The sequence below is a fragment of the Canis lupus genome, chromosome 13 (genome assembly GCF_048164855.1).
Source record: "Canis lupus baileyi chromosome 13, mCanLup2.hap1, whole genome shotgun sequence".
In the NCBI taxonomy this organism is placed as follows: domain Eukaryota; kingdom Metazoa; phylum Chordata; class Mammalia; order Carnivora; family Canidae; genus Canis; species Canis lupus.
The window spans coordinates 5,495,796-5,513,331 of record NC_132850.1 but is presented as its reverse complement, the minus strand read 5'-3'; the positions used below and the strand labels follow the sequence as shown (position 1 = coordinate 5,513,331).

The 17,536-nt window shown below is 48.3% G+C and overlaps 2 long non-coding RNA genes across 14 annotated transcripts in view; one reads left to right on the top strand and one right to left on the bottom strand.

The window, feature by feature from the left end:
* Positions 1 to 2,709: 2,709 nt before the first annotated feature.
* Positions 2,710 to 13,568, bottom strand: LOC140602400 (uncharacterized). Its single transcript, XR_012005353.1, has 2 exons — positions 10,542 to 13,568; positions 2,710 to 3,619 (listed from the first exon to the last, which is right to left on the bottom strand). It is a non-coding gene; the product is annotated as an uncharacterized lncRNA (long non-coding RNA).
* LOC140602398 (uncharacterized) overlaps positions 12,618 to 17,536 on the top strand; it is a 21,429-nt gene continuing 16,510 nt past the window's right edge. For 7 of the 13 annotated variants that reach the window (XR_012005350.1, XR_012005352.1, XR_012005349.1 and 4 more), the window contains exons 1-2: positions 12,619 to 14,272; positions 14,709 to 14,793. This is a non-coding gene — a long non-coding RNA (uncharacterized lncRNA). Of the gene's footprint in view, positions 14,273 to 14,708; positions 14,794 to 15,798; positions 15,999 to 17,536 lie in introns of all 13 variants that reach the window. The other 6 variants (XR_012005347.1, XR_012005339.1, XR_012005346.1 and 3 more) reach the window with 4 other exon arrangements.

Genomic DNA, 17,536 nt, shown 5'->3' with positions numbered 1-17,536 from the left:
AAATTTTCTCCCTCTCCCTCTGCTCCACCCCTGCTTGCATGTACACATGTGTGTATGTTCGCTCGCTCTCTCTCTTTCAAAAACAAACAAACAAATAGTTACCTTATGCACTGGGTGGTCAACAATTTGCAATTTATTACTCTAAGTGGGCATACTAAAAATATAGTTGCGAAGAGGAAATGAACTGAAGACAACAAATAATGCCATCTCCTTCCATGCTAAAATGTGTCTAAATGATTTGGATGAAGCTGTGGGTGGGAATTTGTGAAATGATCTAGAATATTCTGAGAACATTCTTAACCTTTGAGGTTGACAACTGGTCAAGTAGCTATGCCCTTTAATATAACATTCTTCAATGTCCTAATCAATGACATAACTCTGAGCCTAATGATCCAGGAAGTCATCTCTGGCATTCTAAACTCCATTTTCTTCGCAAGTACTTATTGAATACCTATTCTATGCCAGGCGCTGGGCTGGGTGCCAGGGATACAATGGTGACTGAGGCAGCCCACTTCCTGGCCTCAACCCGCAGCAAGGTGAAGGATACAAATAAAAATTATCATACAACGTGATAGGTGGGGAGGTCAAGGATGCCTTGAGAGTGCCAACAGAGGTACCTGGCTAAGCTTAGATGATCCAGGAAGGCTTCTTGGAATGGTTGACTTCTAATCTGGGACCTAGAGGATGAATAGAGCTAAGTAAGTAAAATTGTCGAAGCATAGAGATGGGGTGACCAGTGGAGGGGGCAGTAAGGAGATTGAATTCCAAGCAGAAGAAACAATTTGCTCAAAGGACAGGAGTCCATTGAGAGGATGAGACACAGAGAAAATGAAAGTAGCTTAGAACAGTTGTGAGGTCATCTACAAAAGTGGAGAGGCGGGGCTTAAGAGAGCTGAGGCTGGGGAGGCAGATGGGGGCCAGACAGTGAAAATTCTTAGAGCTTGCTGGTATGTGAGCTTTAGCATGAAGGCAGAGCCCAACCACATCACAAAGCACCTTTTGGAGGGTAGAGTTCAAGTTGGAATCTGTCCCCAGATGCCCTCTGAGGGCCTACAGAAAGAAAATATGCAATGCGCACAAAGTATCCAAGCCAAATGGCCTCAAACGCAAAAATATTCATATTCTTTTGAGGGTCAGGGCCCAGAACAGGCACAGAGGGACGTGCCTGCACCAGGCTGCGTTTCTAAGAGAAAAGTAGTAGTAAGGTGCTTGAGGGTATGAGCTGTGGGGTCAAAGACACCCCGGGTTCAAAGGCTGGCTCTGCAAATTATCAGCTTCCTGAGTTTTGGAGTATAACCTCATGTCCCTGGGCCTCAGTTTCCTCATCTATAAAATCAGGATAACCACCCCACACACCTCCAAGACTGCTGTGAGGATAAGTGAAATAACAAATGTATAATTTTTAACACAGCACCTGGCACATATGTGCTCGGCATAGCATCCTCTTATTTTTAAAATGAACGTCGTCCTTGCCTGTGGGTGCTAAATCTGGTCATGAGCCCATGAGACTTGGTAAAGAAGCAGAGTCCAAAATGGTGGCCACAGAGCCCTGTCCCATCCCGCCTCACCTGCAGGCCCTATTTCCAGTCCGAAATTGTATGTCAGAGTGAGTCAACGTTGAGATTCTCTGCTCAATGCCTGGTATCTGACTTCCCTGGAAGGAGAATCTTCCTGGGAGAAGTCACCCGGGCCTGGATGCAGCACAGTAGAGCCAACCGACAAGCTTGGATGTGGTCTAGGGGCCCTTCAGCAGGGGCTCCAGAGAATGTTACCGTAAACTCAAAAACAAGAACCAGTGAATCACCTTGAGAGGTCATGGGAAGGGGGAGGGCATGGGGTGTGTGTTGGCTCCTGGGGCTCTTGTAACAAATTACTATGAACTTAGTGGCTTAACACAACAGAAATCCCCTCTCTCCTAGGTCTGGAGTCCAGAAATCTGAAAGCAAGGTCAGTCGGGGCCATGGCCTCTCAGAAGGCTGGAGGGGAGATCCTTCCTTGCCTGTTTGAGCTTCTGGGGCTCCGGCCATCCCTCGGTTTACGGCTGCATTGTTTGCCTCTATCTTCCCGGGGTCTGCTCTTCTCCTCTTCCCGTGATTCTCTTCCTTCTGTCTCATAGGAGGATGCTTATGCTTGGATGAAGGGCCCAGCTGGATAATATAAGATGATCTAATCTCAAGATCTTTAACTTAATTGCATCTGGAAAGACCATTTGTTGAAATAAAGTCATGTTCACAGGTTCCAGAGATTAGTACGAGGACATACATTGTCAAGAGCCACCATTCAACCCACACCAGTGGGTGTGAGAAGGGTGGATCCCAACTCCCCTAGGCTTCTGTTCACTAATGGCTATTTACCCCCAGATGGACACAAGGGTGAACCAGCAGAGACCCGGGCACAGAGCCTCGCTACTCTGTTGCTCCGCTTCCCAGAGCTTCCCTTCATCCAGCCCCATGGTGCGGTCCCCTCTCTTTGCAAGATGTGCCTTGTGATGGGTGCGGGGGTGTCCATTTCCCCAGGGTCCCTGGCTGTTTCACCCAAAATCACATAGGCTACCCAGCTCTGGACACCGTGCATCATTTCAAGAAGTTGCACGAAGATAGATACCTTCCTTTTCCCAAAGCCATTCGCACCTAGAAGGGCAGACGAGGGTCTCCTTATGTGTGGGGATGAGAAAGCCACCAACGAGGAAATATTAATTCAAGCCAAAGGTTCATTCTTTCTTTTTTATGTACAAATTATGCAACATAATTGTTTTACAGTGATTAATATTATTTCAGGGGCCTAACAAACAGCATTTACAATGCAAATCTCTGGGCTGCAGAAAGGTAATCAGGAAGCGAGTGGTGGATGCTCCGAGGTTGGGACTGAGCCAGTGGGATGGGTCGCAGGGCTTGCCTTAGAACACAGTGTCCAAAGTCACACGTGCCCGCGGTGGCTTCTCCCTGTCGCCTCCCAGCAGAGGCTTTGGGAGGACTTTCCAGATCTGCGGAGTGTGCCTTCTGAGCAATACGGTCACGTCTTCATTTCTACTCTCCCTTCCTGAGGTTTCCCTTTAAAAAGTCACATGCTTTCACTCTTAACCAAGAGAAAGGCACATGACTAGGTGGTGGGAAGATGGGATATTGGAAAATAACAACATGGGGAAATGTGTCAAAAATACCCATCTGTTCTAATCCATCCCATCATTAATAACCTCGCCTCCCCCCACCAAGGCAGAAAAAGCAGGAGGCCTCCCACTGTGCTGTTCACCCCCCCCCCCCCCATCAGCCGGTGTCATCTCAGTCGCCTGCTCGCTCGAGTGATCTCGTGCCTTGATGTCCTCTGAGTCCTTAAACGTGTGATCGGCACACACTTTGCACCAACGCAGCCAGTTTTAGTTGCTGTTCACTAAACACCCAAGTGTCCCCGTGAGAGGCTTGCTCGGTGTCCCTCAGCTTTTCTGCGCAGAGGAGTTCCTGATGCTGGGGGAAAAAAATCACCTCCTGCTGCCTGTGCTCAAACAGCACAAAACACATCCCAGGGAAACCTCCGCTGTCACTCTGGGATACGATTTCTCCTTCCAGCGTTGCTTCCAATGTCCCGGGTTAGAAATGTATAAATTCAATAAGTGTGAAATTTTCTAGAGAGGAAAAAAAAAAGAAGAAGAAACATTATAGTATGGCATATACATTGCTGAATCGTTAATTTGTTAGAGCAACAATATCACTGCAATGTTGCAACTGGTTTCCTTAGTAACGTGCTCAAGTATATAGGAAAACATTTTGGGGTAATAAAATGTTCCCATTTGAATTTGGAATAAACTTTCGCATGAGGTAAGGAAGTGATGCTCTAAAAATAACAGATTAAGCAATCAATTAACTTATTCAGTTATTCTCTGCAACTTGAAAGTATGCAAATCTTGTGCTTACTGGAAATATGACAGGTTACCCGGATTGTGTCTGACTGGGCTGGTCAGTTACATTTTGAAGAATTATTTGGACATTTTTTCCTGCTTAACACTCAGCAATGTATAGAAACAGCTCACCTGGGTATTCTGAAATGAAGAGAGTTTATTCTTAAGGGTCCAATAATAAAAAATAGATTACCTCCCTGGTGCTGGAATTCAGCAGCCCGGATTTCCAAATCATATTTTCTAGGGCAGTGGTGTTCCAGCTTCACCGTGCATCAGAATCCCCTGGAGGGCTTGTTAAAACAGATTGCTGGGCCCTGCCAGAGTCTCTGATTGAGTCGCCCTGAGGTAGGACCTGAGAATCTGCATTTCTAACAAGTTCCCCGGGTGGTGCTGATGCCTTGTTGTTCAGGGACCACGCTTTGAGAACCACGTTCTAGGGGGAACCTAAAACTGATCCCCTCTGGTCCTGAACAACGAAATATACACCCGAACGATGAAAAGGTGATTTTCAGGCGGCTCGGAGACAATCTGAATCCTAAAGCAATGTCACGGCCAGAGCCTCCCTCTTCCTATACGTCTTACACTCTTCTTCTACTTCACTCTTCTTATCTTCAGGAGATTTTCAGACATCTACAGAGACATGTAGATGGACACCGAAGCTTCATCTTCTTGAAGATGATAGTGAGGAGCGGGGCCCCTCCTGGGAGCCGGGCAACGTCCCACCGCGTGCAGCGGGGACCCCGTCTGTCATCACCTCCATTCCCAGGACTTAGCCGACAGCCAGACCTGGCGCAGGAGCTCCGTAAAGGTTGGCCAGATGTGCTCCGTAAAGGTTGGCCAGATGTGCTTCCAGGCTTGGGCTTGAGCTGCAGTCAGCGAGAACCTTGGTTTTGTCATGGGTTTTACTAAATGTATTCGCAAGGTCACTGGTCGCAGGCCTTGCCCTTTTGCTCCTGATATGCTAATCTGGGTCTCCAGGTAGACAGTCGACTCATAGAATGGAAAGGGCCCTGGGCTGGAGTCAGGACATCCTGCTCCTGGCCCTGAATTCCCCCCAACTCGCTGCCGGCCTTGGGCTGGCCTCCACCTCCAAGGGGGTCAGACAGGTATTCTCTCAAAGCGCCTTCCAGCTCTGGTAATGTGGGGGTCCACCTTGGTCCTGCACTTGTTCTTTGTTTTGGTTTGGGTTGTTTTGGGGTTTTTTTCCCCCTCTCTTTCTCTACCAAATCAACTTCACTTTGAGGTAAAGGAAATTCCCATATACTGTTTTGTATCTTGCGGAGCCTCGCTTCCTGCAGCTAATTTCTCAATTTCAGTTTCCTTCCTCCAGAAGCTTGCTGTGTCCACATTTCAATTAATTGCCTATTGGCACACACCCGACTCCAAATATTTGTGCAGTTCCTGAGAAAGCCTCATTCAGCTAAATACCTGATCGCATCACCCTGCTCTCTGGTTCCAACATCTCAGAATATCCAAGCGAGGAAATATGCAAATGCCAAAGTCACCCAGAGAGAATTCATCAGGGGAGGCAGTCATCGGAGGCAGGGAGAGAAGCTCAAATGAAAGATATTATCACTCACTGGAGACGAAGGAAATTGGGGCGGGGGACGGCGGGGGGGGGGGGGGGGCGGTGGGAAGGGGAGAAGCCAAAGCCTGGAGAGGCTCACACCTTCCGGCACAGGATGCTGTTTCCTCAGAGAAGGGCTGAGCAAAACCGCCGAGTTACAAATATGCCATCGAGGCATTTGCAGGGAGGCAGGGCTTGTCCTGGAAGCCGCCGAGTGTTATTAGAGAGGCTGCCCCAAGTCTCTGTGCCAAATAAATCCAGCACTCCCACTTGCTGACAAACTCCTACCATTAGAATCACTCTTCAGTGTGTTTTATAACACTGCAAAATGATTGGGATATAGTGCTCACTAACAAAAGAGGTATGCAAAATTATATCAACACGGGATCTCAAGTGCACAGGGAAAAAAAAAAGACAGGAAAAATATGCCAACACTGGCTTGCCGCTGGGTAGTGAGATCATCAACAAGTTGGTCCCCTACTTACTTAGGCTTTCTGTCTCCAAGGTTTCTACAGTTGGTCAGTCCTGCCCTCCTGCTTTTATTTAAGGTCAAGAGGAAAGAAAAGATTTTATTTATTTTTTTCTAAGATTTTTATTTATTTATTCATGAGAGACATAGAGAGAGAGAGAGAGGCAGAGACACAGGCAGAGGGAGAAGCAGGCTCCATGCAGGGAGCCCAACGTGGGACTGGATCCTGGGACTCCAGGATCACGCCCTGAGCTGAAGGCAGAGGCTCAACCGCTGAGCCACCCAGGCGTCCTGAAAAAAAAATTTTAAAGGTTGTTTTTAACAAAGAGGATGCTTTGAAGGTAAGTCAGTGACTTCAAAAAGCTCCTGGTAGCATGCAGAGTCTATTACCTGAGCAAGACTGTCCTTTAATCATTCTGCATAGTTGGGTTTGTCATCTCGGGGACTCTCATCCTAGAAAGCTAGATCGGGAGCCAAGAATTGCATTTTACTCTCGCACCCTAAGAGCTTAGTACTCATCTAGGCATCGGATGGGCATCAACTGTGGACTGAATTATACCAAAAACAGAGGAGCCACAGATCTCAAGGGGGAATGGAACCCAGGGTGAGCTTGGAAAGAACAAGGGTGATTTGGAAAGGCTGGTGCAGGGTAAGCCCCAGGGGTGATGTACTAAGGGGAGAAGAAAACAGCAGGAGAGTCTTAAGCTTAGGCCTGGGGAAAGGGAGCAGAGTCAAAATAGGGTGGGGGTGGGGCCCCCCTCACTGCACAATTTCATCACGAGGCAGGCCCGTCTTGTGGCAAAGGAGCCAAGGGCTTCCGACATTCTGTTGAGCTCTGGTTTCATTGCATTCATGGAGATGTCAAAAGCAAAATGGGAGTTCAGTGAAGGAAAATATGCAAAGCTCCTTCCAGGGTAGCTGGGTCTGCCCCCACTGGACCGATGACAGGGTGCAGAGGGCTGAAGGAATTGCCAGGGAAATGCCAGTAGCTTTAAAGATTGAGTAGGATCCCACAGCGAGACTCGGGGATGTGAGGAAGAATTAGGAAGCCCCACCAGGAAACCGAAGGAACAGCATGACAGGACTTTGACAAAACAGAGTCGGGGTAAGTGCCACGACACTTGGACCCCAGGGAAATGACTCCTTGATTTTTCTCATTTGGGACAAGCTGTTTATGCATAAAATTATACCTGCTTATTTAATAAATGTTTATTGAGCGCCTACTATGTGTCAGGGGCTGGACATTGGTGATGAATCAAGGGGGACTCCTGCCCTTGTGCCATTTGGGAGCTGGAAGGAACGCTTGCTCTCCGGCTCAGCAGCTGCATCGACAGCAAGACCTGTCGATGAAGAGGTCATGGGCCACTCCAGGGAGGCCATCTGACCAAGAGCTAGTGTCCTTCCACCATTTCTTTTGCCAGAAGGTTTTAGCCCTCGTGACTTCTCAGGATTTTCTTCCCCCACTTGCAAGTCTCTTGCCCTATGCCACTGATGAAAATTCTCCTTACCCTCCAGGGCTTTGTTAGAATGTCATCCAGGTTCTACAAAGCCTTCTCTATGCCTCCCCTTGGGTTCACGTTGCCCAGTCCACCCCTATTACAGCGTTTGTCACAGCCTGCTTTGAACTTCAGGGGGTACCCTCTGTCCCCTCTGCTCGATTTTGAGCCCCCCTCCCGGAGGCAGAGTGGACCTCTCCTTCATTTCCAGACTCTCAGCACCAGCACCGCTGGAGGAAAGTAACGTTTATGGAGGAGCCACCCAAACGTGGAACCGTGGAAAATACTTTATGCACATCGTCCCATGTCATCCTCACCAAACTCTCTAAGGAGGATATTACTTTGATTCAAAGACGAGGAAACAGAGGCTCAGAGAGATCACATAACTGGCTCAAAGTCACACCGCCAAGTGATGAAGCCAAAATTCAGCCAGTTCCATGTAGCTCTGAAGCCCATGCTTTCCTCACTAGAGACTCCCAGCTCCCTAAGCTCCATGAGGCCAAAGACCATGCCTGTCCAGCCACAGCACCTACCCGGCACAGTGCTTAACACGGTATTCTCCTGCCGGTCACACAGAACAACCCTGAGTCAGTGTGGGAGAGGACTACACAAGAGCATGAATACTAGGAGATGAGGGGGCGGGGGGTGGCGATGGGGGTCCTCGCCGAGGCTGCCTACAGACAGAGGGCATCACGTGGAGATACTCTCAGGTACCACGTAAACACTCCTGCCATTAGAACAATCTTCCCACATTCGAAGGCACAACGCAGAGTGAACACATAGTAGCCTTAAAACAAAAACACAAAGAAAATATAAAGAGAGCCCTAATAGGACAGTGGTATCATTTCCTGGAGATGCAGAACCGCAGAGGGCAAGCCACAAAGCCAGGTAGGGGCTGGGGACATGGCGATGTGACCAAGATCCAGGGAACAGCAAGGATGGGGATGCTGGGACTATGGCAATAGCAGAGCGTGTCGAGGTGCCCTCAGGGGAAGCCTGGCACTCAGCACAGGGCCGCATGCAGGCTGCAGGTTTAAACAACACCTTCATGTCCTGATTCCTGAGCCACATCTCCTAGGGCACCGCTTTTCCTGCCAGGTCACCTGCAGCACCCATCGCATTCCCCACCTCTTCCCGGCCCCTTGCTCCCTGGGTTTGCCTCAGTTGCAAACACCGAGTCAAGGTTTTCCGAAGCGCCAGAGTCAACTGGCTCACAGGGTCCACGTTTTCATCTCCTTCGTCTAAGGGCAGCCAGGAAGTAACCACATGGAGACCATTCCCAGGAGATGGGTAAAAACACTGAGATTTTTTCACACTGGGCCCCTTCAATTGTTTTGTTTTATTTTGTGTTTTGGAAATCTACCTCTACAGGTACCTGCTTTCTTCCACTGTGCGCTGAGAGCTACACAACACACGCGGTGCCTCTGCGCACTGCCCCTGGGCCCCTCAGACCTCAATGGAAGTTTGTGTCGACCCCAGGCTGGGAGCTCCTCACGGGCAACAGGAGGGACTGCTTCTCCTTCCAGTCCCGCAGGGCCCAGCCCAGTGCTTTGAATGGGACTCACAAAGATTTGGGGAAGCTCAACGACACTGGAGCCCTGTGCCCCTCACCTCCACCCCAAAGATTTCCAATTTTCCTCTTAATATTTTTGTAAAGCTGTCTTATGAGGTCTGTGTCTTTAGTGTGACCTACCTCACCTCCTTTTTGTAGCCAGGCAGGGGAAAAAATAAACAAATAAATGAAAAACAGCTCCCCCCCACACCTAGGAGTACTTGTGTAAGGCTTTGTCAGCTCCGCTTCCAGAAAACCCACCCTAACGGAGACTGAGCTAAGACACAACAGTTTGGGAGCTTGGCAGGTTCCTGTTTTTTTTTTTTTTTTTTTTTAAACCTAGATAAGCCTGGGTGCCTCCAGTAAATTCCCCTTTGATTGGTATGTTTCATCAGTTGAACTCTAATTGGTGCAAACAGGTAATTTGGAGATTACAAGATTTATTCTTCTATAACAGTGATTACTGATTGCTAATGATGGTGCTGATTTTTAGGTGTTTAAAACCTTGACAGTTACAATACTCGTGTGATTTACTGCGACTTCTTAGAGGCAGCCTCCTCGGGATCCCTGAGGACAGAGGCTATGTCCTCTGTGAGCTCTGCCCAGGGCCCCATGGGCGTATGCGTGTGTGAGAATAAGTGCTTATTAATATTAATAATAATAATAATGACCGCAGACTATAAAGCATCTATCCAGAACACTGAGTCACTCAATGCATTTGTAATTTCGTGGATTTTAAAGTGTACACCTTCTCTTTCCAATGCCTAATTCAATGAGGTGTCGGGATTATTAGCTCTAGAAATAATTGGCCTTCAAGGCGCATCATAAAAGGACGAAGTCATAAACTCTCCTCCCTGACATTTGGAGAGATGCTGGTTTGCAAGCGCTCCGAGGAGCCAGACCGGCCAACTAGCTGCCTTCCTGCCACCCCAGGGAGAGGAGCCCGACAAGGCCGCCCTGGCCCCGAGCCAGCTCAGGAGTGGGGCACCGCCTTTGGGCGCCCTCCCTTGTCACCCTGTGCTAGCAGGCCAGGCGCTGACATGTCACAATGTCAGTGTGTGAAGCGAATGGCAAGTGGCAGGGCCCACACGGAAAAGGTGCCTCCCCCCGGGGGCCCTGGCGCAGGGTGTGGGCACCCGGTCCTACCAGGATTCAGCTGGGCCTCAAGCACACTTGCCATCAGGCGCAGGTGGGGGGCCCCCAAAGTGAGAAACTCAGGCTAACTAATTCAGAAACATGTACCAGTTACCACGGGGTCGGGTGCTGTACCCCGAACACAATAGCAACTCTTCAACCTCAGCATCTAGTCCTTTTTCTTCTGGTCAAGACTGTGAGCCACCTCCCGTTTCCTGCCTCTAAGCCTTGATGCAAGCAGTTGGCTCCATGGGGTGCACTGCACCTGCGGGGCCTTCTCCCTGGGCCAGGCCATCTCGGTGCCACGGTCCCCACTACTCCCTCCCTTCTGCCCCCCAAGCCTGGGGGACGCCACCCTTCTCCTAACTCCCTTAGCATTCTGCTGGCACCCCGACGTGCTGGGCACGTGTCTTCCGTGCAGTGCCGGTTACCTGGGCATGGGTGCCCTCCAGCTTGTGAGAAAGCCAGACGCTTTGAGGGCCTCCTTCCATGCCCAGCATCCTCCCTGATATGCAGCTTGTACTTCAGGAGGCTATTTGACACAGTCTAAAGCTTTCCTCTGGGTGTGTGGAGTCCTACAGCTTTAAGGTGGAGATGGACCACTGAGGAAGGCTCTCCGCCCCCTTCACTTCAGGGACGAAGAACCAAAGGCTCAAGTGGGTAGGAAGAGTCACCCCCGAAGACCTTTGGTCAATGGCAATGTAAGAAGACGTGTTAGCTAGGAAGTCCTAAGAAAGAGTATCCCCAGTCACCTGTAAGTAAAAAAAAAAAAAAAAAAAAAAAAAATTCTCCTAGACCTTTTGCTCTCAGAAAAGAGAAGATCTTCTGATTAAACCCAACATTCACAGCCACCCAGGTGTCATGGCCAACAGTTTGTGACGTGAACACGGGCACCGCCGTTTGGTATCTCATATTTGAGGCCCACCCTTGCATAGCCTTTACGACACTCAAACATGCCATATGGTCCTTCTAACCATTTTTAATGGAGGGATTACTTCCATTTCACTATGAGAAAACTTCAGTGACAGGATTTGCCCAAGGTCACACAATGCATGGGAGAGCTGGGCTTTGAACCCAGAATTTTATTTCAAGTCCAGTATTTGTGTTCTTTGTCCCAGAGCTGTCCCTCCCAGCTCTGCTCCATGGAAACAAAGTCTTAGTACCTCTCTTTGGCCTGGAGCTTCTGGAGACATGGGCTTTTCAGCAGGCTTTATCTTTGACCTCCTTCACGTGGCCCTAGAGCATGTCCATCAGATTGTTCCTAATCTGCCTGTAAGAGTCTCTAAGAGGCTGCATATGTGAGGCTTTCGGGGTATCAGATGGAATCGGGGGCTAGGCTTTGGCCAGGGGTGACATCAAATACCTTGCCCCTTAGACCAAATTCTAATCTGCCACAGTGTATCTTTTCCTGAAAAATTGGGGAAAGTTTGCTCTCGAGGAGGAGGGGGGTGCTCCCATCGCCAACAGCGTGAAGTTACCATATAATTCATCTCTGTTTGAGGTAGAAGAGAGACGTGGGACCACGTTTGGCCCACTCCCCACATCTTGCATACCTCTCCCCCAATGCAGAAGGGAACCAGGTTACAAACTACGCTGTTTGACTCTGGCTTTTGTTACAAGGGGCATGGTGATTTTGAAGCAGAAAGAAGTAAATCCAGCTGTGGGCTGGAGTGGACAAAATTGCATGGGTGAGATCCCAAAGACTCTTCTAACAGATTGGCCACATGGTCACCCTTTGGGGGTTTTCTGATCAGGGTCGAGCAGGCAGTTGACAATGTGCTAACCCCCGCCAAGCAGGGGAAGCGGCAGGGACCGGGCCACCTTATTGGCTCTTCTTCCTCTCTGGTCCTCACTGATCCATGTTGACTTTGGGAACTTTATTTGGTCATTGCATAAGTCTCTCTTACTTTCTGTCCCTGAAGGACTTTGAAAACAGAGTTTGCTCCCAAGGCTATGAAAACAAAACCAACCATGACCGCAGAGCATCCTTCTCTCTAAAGTTTCTCAGGTGGTTGCTCCCTTTTCGTATCAAAATCCACAGCTCCCTTTTCTCTCTCCCGCCCTCCCCCTGGTAGAGGCTTTGATGCAATCAGCAGCACCTCAACATGATTTTGAGCAATCCCCACTCACACGCACACCCGGAGTCTTGCTTAAATATGACATGAGTCATCACTTCACTTTGGTTATCAGCCGACTTCAAGGATCCCAAGAGAAGCTTGGTCTGATAGTCCTTAAGGTGAGGAGGAGTCTGGGTTTGCTGATTAGAAGTGAGAGCCCAGTAGAACTTCCCAGATGAGCAGCTGGGCATCAGCCCAGGGAGCTTATCCCCGACTTTGCCGCTGTGTGGCCTTGGGTATTCAAGGGCTTGGCTGCCAGAGACATGTGCCAACCTCTGCCATCCTGGTGGCATGGAATAGCAAAGAGGGCTTTGGGCTAGATGACCTCATGAATCTATTCCCCCCTCCTCCTGCCGCTGCGCCTTCCCGTGACATCATAATGGTAGCCGTGGGTGGGCCCCCAGAGCTTATTCCAGTTTGAAGGAAAGACTCTCACAAGCCGGGGCTGGGTCAGTGACACCCACCCAGATGCAGTCTTCGCAGAGGAGACAGGCCAGGGGCCCGGGACCCACAAGGGCACCTTGAGATGTGCAGCGTGTCTTTCCTGCATCAAGAGGAACAGCCTTAGTGAGGACATGCCTTGGCAGAGAACAGGAGGACCTCACACTGCAGATGCAGTATCTCCCTCAGCATCAAACGGTACCAGCAGGCACAGGCCCCAAACTCCAGACTCTACTTATCTACTGAGCCAACCCCTGAGGCCATGACAAATCCTCCCCAAAGCTCAGTGAGCTCACAAGCTAAAGCTGCCAACTATCCAGGGAGCCCACCATGGGGATGTCGGGGCCTAAGGTAGAAAGCTCAGGCTCTGTACACCCTCACCTTGGAGTATTTCCTCTGAGACTATGGGAGAAAGATGGGGCATATTCCTGAGGCCAACCAGAACCCATCCATCTTGCACCCTGAGCACACCATGGACCATCCCACAGGACTAAAATCTCCACAGGGGTGTAGAGAGGCATGGGAGGGCACTAATGCCCTCAACAACCTTGTCCCCCCCCCCGCCTCTCCTCCACTTGTCCAGTGATTCAACTCCAGAAGGAAGGTTCTACTCACATAAGCATCATGGAGGTAGCAAGGGGAAAATCACTGCATACGCTTCCTAGGGTTGCCATAACAGCTGGTAGCTTAAAACAACAAATTTACTCCCTCGCATTTACGGACATTAGAAATCCAAACCCAAAGGGACAGGGCCATGCTCCCTCTGAGGGTGGATAGGAAAGGATCTTTCCCTGCCTGTTCTCAGCTTCTGGTAGCTGCTGGCAATCCTTAGCATTCCTTGGCTTATAAATGCATCACTCTAGTCTCTGCCTCTGTTGTCACATCATCTTCATCCCTGTGTGTGTTCACACAGCTTTCTTATAAGAACAGCAGTTGTCAGATTAGGGCCTCCCCTAATCTAGTATGACCTCATCATAACTTAAATCTGCAAAGACTCAATTTCTAAACAAGGCCACATTCTGAGGTTCCAGGGGAACATGAATTTTGGAATGACACTATTCAACCCACTACAGCTACCCCAGCTTGAGGAGCCTATACTGACTGCTAGTCTGTGTCTCACGCACCAAACCCAGCAAATTGGAATAAGCTCCAGGGGCCCATCCAGTCTATCCTTGCTACTCAACAAGAAAGGAAGGAGAGGGTGATAGAGCACACAAGTGGTACTTACTGAGAGAAATAAAACTATTTTAACTAAAAAAAAAAAATGGAGTTGAACATGCAGGCTGAAGGAGAGGAGAAGGGGGAAGAAGTGATGGGCAGGAGGAGCATCTGAGCCCAGAAGCCCGGCCAGCCTGGAAGCATGCTCAGCGGGCCTGGCCAGCACACGGAGCAGTGGAGCGAGAGCTGAACTAGAAAGACTAGTGAGGGTTGGATCACAGCAGAACTTGCCAGCCACACTTAGAAGCTTCAAACCTATTTGAGAACCAACTGGGAGCCACTGAAGGGTGTTAAGCAGAGGAGGGAGTGATATTTCCCACATGTGGAGGTGGCAATTGCATGGCGAGTGGGTTAGAGCAGAGTGGGGATGGTACATGGGATATGTGGTAAGTCATTTATCACAGATAATAGGTAAAGGCCAAAGAGGATTTATTTATTTTCATAAATTACAGTGGATCCAAGATTGTGCTCACAATAGCACCACTCATTCGCTTGCATTCTGGTTGCTTTATGGTACACCAGGTGCTCACACCTAACAGCAGGAAGTGCCAACATCACCCCTCTTGGGGTGATGGCATCATCAGTCAAAAAAAGGTTAAGGACCCTGCAGTAGATGAGTGAAAGAACATGATCAACTATAGCCCTGCAGAAAGCCAGGAAACAAATGAGAAAGATTTAAGACCAACAGTTTTCAAATCTTTAGCCACTCAAAGTTCTTCAAACAATATGCACAACAGATAAGCACATAATTGCTCTGTTTAAATTATGGATGAAAAGCTCCTCATCCTGCCTGCTTAATATCCTCTTCCATTCCAACTTCAGAAGGCTCCAAAAGGACGAGTAAAACAGTTTGGAAGCCACTGGCCTCGACCATGTGAGAGGGTGGCAATAAGCATCTTAAGAGGAGGTGAGATAATACAGAAAGCTAGGAATTGACTTCTCAGTTGCAGGGTAGGAACGGGCGGAAGGGTTGTACCTAATGGAACATTCTTAGACAAGTTGCTGAAATTCCAGGTTTCTGGTCTGAGGAAGGAGGAGGGAGATCGGGGAAACAGGTTTGGGAGAAAGAGGAAGGCTTCCACATGCCCAACTGCAAGTGTGTGGGGGACACATACCCAGGAAGCCGGGGATATGTGGCAGAGGGAGCTGGAGAGAGCAGTCCCACCTGGAGACATGGAGGGATAGTTCATCAATATTCAGTGATAACTGGAGTCCGGGGGGGGGGGGGAGCCATCTAGAAAGACTTTAAAAAGAAGAAACAGAACGTGTTATGATAAAAGGAGAGAACGTAGGATAGGATCTTGATGAACACCAACATTTAACCGGTGCTCAGAGAGGTTGGGAGGCTAAGCAGGGTCATGATGTCTTGGGAGCAAAGAAGGAAGGGAAAGAAGGGTAATCCGCACGCATTCTCTGCTCTCAAGACACTGAGATGATACTCACAGTCTCAGATCATCACAAAGATTTATTGTAGAGGGACGCCTGGGTGGCTCAGAGGTTGAGTGCCTGCCTTTGGCCCAGGGCGTGATCCCGGGGTCCCTGCGTGGAGCCTGTTTCTCTCTCTGCTTCTCTCTCTGCCTATGTCTCTGCCTCTGTGTGTGTGTGTATTTCTCATGAATAAATAAATAAATAAAATCTTAAAAAAAAAGATTTATCGTGGAGAGAGGGGGAAACCTAACTATCTCTTCAATTCAACTGAATTCAGGGATAGGGATTTTCTCCTTCACAAATACATCCTGTGCTTAACAGAGGCCCTGGAATGTAAGTGCTTTATAAATATTTGTTGAATGAGTGAGTTAATTAATGAATCTTTAAGAACTATTTGGGGAAAGCATTACAAAAGCTTTAAGAGCTGCGCAGAAGCATTGAGAGGATCAGGGTAAACTTGAGGACCATCTGGAATGTTCCCCAGGAGAAGAAACACACCAAGCTGTGTGCTGGCTCCCAGAAGACCCACACAGGGCAAGATTTAGGGAAGAACAATAGAAGCAAAGGGAAGCTACCCCGAGTGGCCTCCATGGCCCGGGAACACAGGCAGACAACACTATGTGGAATGGAGACAAACAGCCAAGAGGAAATGGAAATTATGGGATGTGCTTAAGGAAACCTAAGGTAATAAAAATAGAAATCTGGATTTAGGTTCTCACTGTATTATTGAAACTATGCTTGAGAAGTGGGGCAGACAGCCCTGGGGGGAATAATGCCAAATCAGCAGCATAGCTGCCTTGCCCTTAGAAACCAGGCTCCCTTTCACTTCTTCTTTTTCTAAGTAAAATCCAAGCTCCAGCATTTGGTTTGCTTCTGAGCAACCAAATGAAGCAGCAGATCTAGGACCATGGAGGGCAAAGCTCCCTGAAAAGGAACCTTGTCCAGAGTCTACCTACTTTGGCAGCCCCTGTGATGCTCAACAGGAAGAATACCCTCTACTGAGCAGAAAGGCTTATTTTTCTCCTTGAAAAGGAAGTCATCAGTTTACCTTTAATATTATGGTAAATAGAAAAGAACAGAAATTCACACTCTGCAATTAGCTAGGTAGCACCCTATGTATAACTCAAAAGGTAAGGGTAGCATTAAGGGGTGCTCCTGCTTGGGAGGACAAGGAATCTCAGTTTCTGCAAATAACATGTTGACCAAGAACACAGCTAGGTTGTAGGTTGTCCCTACAACCCAATAAAGAGGCTAGAATGGAGGACAGGTGGGAGCTAAAATATGTGTATACATTTTTCTTCTGTGATATGGACTCTAGTGGACACTGGAGATCTTTCCTTTGGCCACACATCTTCAGAGACTTCTGGGCACAGTGTGCTGAAAGTCGGCCTTTCCAGCACGACTTCCAAATGGTCTCAGCATGAATTGGAGTGTTCTGATCACATATTTCTTGGCTTCTTTTCAGTGTTTTATCACCTCGCTTGGTTTTAGAAAATGTTTTTCCACCCACTGGATGGCTACAACCAAACTCTGATTTAGATGAGAACTTAGAAAGGGAAGTGGCCTCAAAGCTCCTGAAGAATGGAAGGGCACAGAAGTACATCATGAGGGAAATAGAAGGAAAATGGGATGGGCAGAGAGATGGTCTGGAAGGATACTAAGGTTTTAAATGTGGCTATACCTAGGGTAAGGAATGTTCTAATTTTCCCCTTGTGACTTAGCTTTATTGGCCTTTTCCATTTTTTCTCTGAGGAACTGTTATACTTTTAAATATAAAAAAATAAAAGTTATATTGTAACAAAAAGTCAAATTAGGATCTAGTTAATGTTTAACATGCTTTTTTTTAAAAATGGTGTTTTTTTTTTTTTAAGATTATTTATTTACTTAAAGGCGAGAAAGAGAATGAGCAGTAGGGAGGAGCAGAGGAAGAAGCAGCAGCAGACTCCCAACTGAGCAGGGAGCCCAAAGTGGGGCTCAATCCCAGGACCCCAAGATCATGACCTGAGCTGAAGGCTGATGATTAATCAGCTGAGCCACCCAGGTGCCTCTTTTTTAAAAAAAAGTTTTTACTGTAGTAAAATATAGAGATTTTACCATTTTAATCATTGTGAAGGGTACAATTCAGTGGCATTAAGTACATTCCCAGTGTTGTACAGGGATCACCACCATCCATTTCCAGAAATTTCTCATCATCCCAGACAGAGACTCTGTACCCACTAGAC